The following is a 6,551-nucleotide window of genomic DNA, read 5'->3' as shown; positions in this document are numbered from 1 at the left end:
GGGAGAGGCTCTCGCTTCGCATTTGCTGAAAACAGCGCAACGCTTCCTGGCCAAGTAGCACTCTCTCTCTTTTTGTTGGTAAGAAGCGATCATGGTTTTTGTCTGAATAGCATGGCAATTACAAGATTCAGCGGCATCTTAAATTTTGACAAGCACCATATTATCATCCCTATAAAATTGGGCTATCGGGTACAAAAAAGCAATCATACTAATCAAACAAATTAACTGAAACCCATATCGTCATCGCTTTCTTCCTTGGGTTCCTCCTTTCTCTCTTCAACAGGTGGGGGAGCAGCAGATTCACCTCCAGCAGACACGGTTGCACCCGCAGCAGCAACAGGAGCACCACCTCCACCAGAGCCAACATTGGTGATCAGGTCTTCGACACTGCGCTTTTCCAATAACTTAGCAAAGAGCGCAGGCCAGTATGCCTCTTCTTGCACGTTTGCTGCTTTCAGTAGTTCTTCTATTTTCTCTGCCATGATCGCGATATTATCGTCGTGCAGGATAAGCGTCGCATATCCTTGGGTTCCTCCTTTTTCTCTTCAACAGGTGGGGGAGCAGCAGCTCCACCTCCAGCTGACACGGCTGCACCCGCAACAGCAACAGGAGCACAACCTCCACCAGAGCCAACATTGGTGATAAAGTCTTCGACACTGCGCTTTTCCAATAACTTAGCAAAGAGTGCAGGCCAATATGCCTCTACTTGCACATTTGCTGCTTTTAGTAGTGCTGCTATTTTCTCTGCCATGATCGCGATATTATCGTTGTGCAAGATAAGCGCCGCATATGTGCACCCTAGCTCGCTCAAGGCCATGGCGACAAGGTCTTTGCTGCACAGGTGGAAAACTCTCTCTCTCTCTCTCTCTCTCTCTCTCTCTCTCTCTCTCTCTCTCTCTCTCTCTCTGCTAAGTATAGCTTTGACTCACTTTGCGCACCAAAATTAACTTCCTCAAATCAACGGATGCCAAGTGGCGTGCCTCCTCCTGCTCCGTTCCAAAAATTGGTATTAGATAATCAAGGTAAAGACATGATAGCCATAAGTCACTTCACCATAACAACTTTGTCACGGCACTCTTCTTTCTGGACCAACGTTGGGACACACTTGTTTTTTTACAAACACTTCTCTATGACATGCCACTGTCCACACTCTTATCAAAACATGCCGACAACCCTTCTTTCTAGACAACCCAACATGAATCCTTTATCATGGTTGCACTTTAGCTACACAAGACAATGTCCGCATTAGCTACACTTTTTCACTTTCTTTTGGAAGGGGGAGCATTCTTCCTTTGAAAAGATGAACCTAGTAAATTTAAACGGCATCAACCCATAATCACATCTTAGATGGAGATATAGTCTGAATTACATTTTAAATGCTTTATAATTTAAGAAAATTAATGCTTATGTTTACACAACTTTCTTATCTCTTGTTTCTCCTCTTCTTTGTTGAACCTACCGATATAAATATCTAGTTAAGAGAACTGACTACCTTTGTACTTTTAGGGCTCTTTTTTCAGAGCACTATCTCCATGAGCTCCAATCACATTAATGATAAGTCCAAGTACATGATGCTATCATTCACGGCGCTATCTCGACATGAATAATTCTCTACTCACTTGTACAATATCTTGATTGTTGTACATGCGAGTTCATAGAACTATGCAACGGGTGATGGTAGCTTGCCAAATATATCCATTGCTCTCCAAGATGTATTAAGCTTGTAACTCTGCCAATTTTTTGAGTCTCACTTTTCCTAGCTCACATATTCTTACTCACACACTAGAGGGAGAAGGCAAGCTAATGCCAAATATGTTACATTCATGTGCATTGTGCACACTATCAAATCATGTCAGCAACATACGTATTCTCTTGTATAGCCCCGCAAAGGTTGTAGATCTTCAACAAATACCGTTTACATGTATATAAATTTAACCATAAATTTTGTGCTTACGGTCCAATACATCCACATAGCAAGTTTGGAGATTCGGTACTATAAAAGACCCTCAAGATTTTTTTTTTATTTTTTATTTTTTAAGGTATTATGTGCATTTGCAATAAAAAGTTAACCTAAATTTTAAATGTATTTGGTGTTCACAATATGGTAAGACTAGGACATTTTAGTATCATCCCTTGGAAACTTAGCCTTCTCACCATCTTAGCATGAAATGAGAAAATATTGTTGTTGTACCAATAAATCATAACAAATTTGGAGATTCAGCACTATAAAAAACCCTCAAGTTTCATGTTTTTCTTTTTTGTGTTCATGCAAAAAATATTTAACCTAAGATTCAAATGTATTTGATGTTTTACCATCCCTTGGAAACTTGGCCTTATCAGAAAATATTGTTGTTGTACGAATAAAACATAACTTCTTCCTTTTATAGGAAAACAAAATATGTGGAAATGCTAATAAATCCATTCTTACTTTGTACATCATAAGTCAATTTAATAGTGGCATCTTTATTGAGTTTCCAAAAAGTAGGTTTGATTCGTCTCTAAAGTAAGAGTCCTGTTTTTAGACCTCCTCAAGATCTTAATGCTTTCTCCTGCGTTGGGTTTAGCATAACTAACAAAAGGATGGATTGCTTCATTTCTTTTGCAATACTCACAATTGTGAGTAGTATATATATCGATAGATCGAAAAGAATTACAAAAGAAGTCATGTTCAAAATGAGCCATGGCATCAGAGTAATATAACAAGACCCATCCATGCTCAGACCGAGGCCATGGCATTTCCCTATGAACAACTCCAATGTGGCTTAAATCCATCCTCATCTTCATGTCAAAAAGGAGGATGGATAATTTTAGCCACATTAAAATGTTCACATCTATCATACACGATCAAAAAATGAGAACATCCTTTGGGATATATTTGCTAACCATCTTCTCACTCATAGGTATTGAGATTTGTATGTGTGGGTGTGAGTGAGTGTGTGTGTGTGTGCTTGTGCAAGCAGTTGCACACAGTCCAAGTGTGTGTCTAGATGTGTGCTGCCCGCTATGCAAGGGGTGCATGCGTATGTAAGTCCATTCTAATGGTGAAAGGGAATAACTAACATCACACAGGAAATGCAGGCTTCACTTGATCAAAATGACTCTTTATATCAACACGAGTTCCAACACCATGGCCGACCCCGCAAGCATCATACCCTCAAGGCTTCACCTCATAAACTACCCAAGGGGCCGAGCCCTCGTTGGCTCCCCTCTGCACAAAAAGATTCATAATTTAAAAAAACACCACTTCACAGCTCCGCAAGCACCCACCTCTACAGAAGGTGTCTTTATAGACCCCTAAAATGATCAAAATAACTTCCTCTATAAGAGCTTAGATCCATTTTATCAACTCGATGAGCTTTGGACACATGTCCACCCAGTCACTCACTTTAGTAACTTACATAGGAATGGTCCTCTTTGAAGGCAATGCTGACTGAACTCTCTCTCTCTCTCTCTCTCTCTCTCTCTCTCTCCCCTTTTGCACCCAAATAAGGCCACGCACCACACTTTATATCTTGCTCCCATGCCTTTGGATTCTCCATATAGGGCCAATGTGGGTGCCACGTGGAAGGCCCATGGAACCCACCCCCTTTGGGTTCCATACAATTCTCCAAATTAGTGTTTTTTTTCCTGTTAAAAGAACATCCTTGTACACATTTGAAATGCTTGTCATCTCCTACCTCGGGATTTGTTTCCCAAGTCATGAATCTTGTTTAAAAATTCTTCTTCCAAGCTTTGAGCTTCTTCATCCTTGCTGCATTCCCTCTGTCCTTAGACTGCCAATTGCAGCATCAAAAATAGTGAAAACATTTGAATCCCTCATCCATCCAATGTACCCAACTTTGAATGGACTCATCTGAACAACAATCAAGAACTTGATGGATGAGACATGAATTCCTCTTGACTGAATCCACATGATGCACTGTGCCTTCTAAAACCTTGATGAGGCCAAAAAAACACCAAATGACACGCCTACAGACGTAGTCAAGCTGCCACACAATTTACCCCCTTGAAAACTTTGATTGGACATAACTTGCCCATTTGGTCTTTGACTGATGATCGAGAAAGACGAACATGCATTGTAAGATGAGCACTTCAATCCTATCTTACTGCTGACGTCTTTGAACATCTTTGGATTTCCATATCTCTCACACGATAGCTTCGTTTGAGGAGCCATCTGAAAGAGCTTGTAGCACATCTTGAACATCACATCTGAGGGTACAATCCTAGCACTTTGGACACTTGGATCCATCCTGATTGGCTCTTTAGGGACCCCTCTTGACCGAAAAAACCACAACAAGCATACATTTAAAGTATCACTTGCCTACCCAGTGCCTTTATACCTACTTCAACATCCTACCATGCACTTGTAGATGCCTCAATCATTGCATTTCCCACTTCATAGCTCCGACCAAATTTAACGAGATCATCATTTTCCAACCCCCTTGTTGAACATTCATGTTCAAGGTTATTGAACTTCAAAACTGCAACACCAATTAAACACCCTATACAAACGAAAACCTCATATCATATGTACACGATATGACTCCTTCTACCGGCCACCTCTGCTCAAGCATGTTGCCCAACCCCTTGCATCACACTATAGTTACCATTGGGATCAAACACCTGCTCACAGTGATCTCGTCTGTCCTCTTGCAACACCTTCCCATAGTGGTGCAACCATGCATATAGACAACCATACACACAAACTATCCACATCATATCTCCTCTGTTTTGAGCACCAATTTTCGCACTACTCGCTTCTAACTAAGCATCATCAATCACTCTACCTTGCTCCAGATTCATACCACCACCAGGGATTTCATAATCACGTAATCATAGTTTTTTTGTGTGGTAATAACACTTGCAAATATGCTATTAATATGTTGACTGCTTCTCATGGTCACAAAATTAATTGGGTGAACTTATGAATCAACCAAAATCTCGTCGGGTTTTTTTATTAGCCTAGTGGGCCCACCTATTATCTTTGATATTTGGCGATATCCGCTGGGGTTGTCTGTAAGCCCATCAAGCTACATCTGTCTATATATAGCTAGTCCTAATGGGCAACAAGGGAATCAGTTTGTAATGTGTCATGCTTGGCACACAAGGTGGACAAAAGAGGTAGCTCATTGGGCTTCTCTACCCTCTAAAATAACCTCCTATATTTGGGATTGTCTATAAAATTATTAGTGTTTGGAAATCTAATAGTTCGTATATATTTATAAGTACTATAATTGCTAGATCAATTTCCCTACCCAGGGCAGTTACTTTTCAAAATGTGTATCATATCGCGTGAGTTAACCAAAGAGGACTATTAATTATCCAAAATTTATACTTTTATGTGTACATTAGAGGGAATAAGCTCGTAGTGTAAATATAGCATGCATATTGAGGTATTAATTATTAATAACCTCCTCATGCACATGATATAGGGAGTTATGGAAAAGTGACCGCCTTGGGTGGTCTGGATTGAATCTAAAGAGACAAGTGGTTTAATATAAATGCGTATAGAAATAATCATATTTTTGGGATAGATTATTTCTTGTTGATTTTGCCACATTTCTTGTTTTCTATACTAAAATTTGGCTCATCTTTAGCGTGTTTGTCCTCTTTCAAACTAGCTTGGCATTGCATAACCATGATGGGTCTTATGTTTCTCCAAGTGCTTGAAAGATTTTTCTAATGCATGATACTTGAAACACTAAATCCAATGCTAGCACAGATTTCCCGTATTTCACTCAATGACACCGCATGTCTACTAGATGCATTAGTTGGCTCTTTTTGGGTACAATTTTGAAAGGTCTACCAACTTAAGGGCATCTAATAATAAAAGAAAAAATTACTCCTCGTAGTGAAATTCACTTCAATTTTGATTATATTTTTTCTAGTTTTTTTTACCTGATTAAATATTAATTTATATGTAGTTAATGATCGATGTTTCTAGAAGGTAGTTCCATTCAAATGTTTTAGAATAAGAGGCCAAAAGGTTAAGCAATCAAGTTATGTAAACACATAGTTTTAAAAAAAAGATTATCATTTAATATGACTCCAAACAAAAATTTCTTAAGCAATGCAACTAATTTGTGAAATTTATTGAAAAGGTAGATCTAGAAAAGGTAGTTGAGTTGTCACACTTGTGAGAATGGAAAGAGATTTATTTGAAGCCATACATATCATGCTTGATTAGAAGTTCTAGCTTATGTTCCACATACTACACAGCACACAAGTATTTTCTTTTCAGCTTACACATAGGCACATGAGTTGGCACTGACATTCACTCGCTAGGTGCATCCAATAGAGGGTTTGCATCATTGTTTTGTGATTTTTTTTACTATCAAAAATTGAGGTTTAGGTCAATCCTCTATTCTTGTATCCTGTGTACATATTTAAAGCAAATCATGTAGCTAAAAGTGGAAGAGTGACCAATGCAACAAGTACATTCCATTGTAGATGGAAGGAAGTCTCCGGTTGTGGCTTTGCTTTCAAGTGATGTATGTGACTCATGGTTGAAAGCGATGTTTGTGAGTGCATCCATGCAACGAGTGTTTCGC

The 6,551-nt window shown here is 39.2% G+C and overlaps 1 pseudogene; it reads right to left on the bottom strand.

The window, feature by feature from the left end:
* Positions 1–221: 221 nt before the first annotated feature.
* Positions 222–817, bottom strand: LOC147422275 (uncharacterized; annotated as a pseudogene).
* Between the last annotated feature and the right edge of the window lie 5,734 nt (positions 818–6,551).

The sequence above is a fragment of the Adiantum capillus-veneris genome, chromosome 27 (genome assembly GCF_014529385.1).
Source record: "Adiantum capillus-veneris isolate H3 chromosome 27, ASM1452938v2, whole genome shotgun sequence".
In the NCBI taxonomy this organism is placed as follows: Eukaryota; Viridiplantae; Streptophyta; class Polypodiopsida; order Polypodiales; family Pteridaceae; genus Adiantum; species Adiantum capillus-veneris.
The sequence above is the reverse complement of the archived record's forward strand: the minus strand, read 5'-3'. Positions and strand labels throughout refer to the sequence as shown.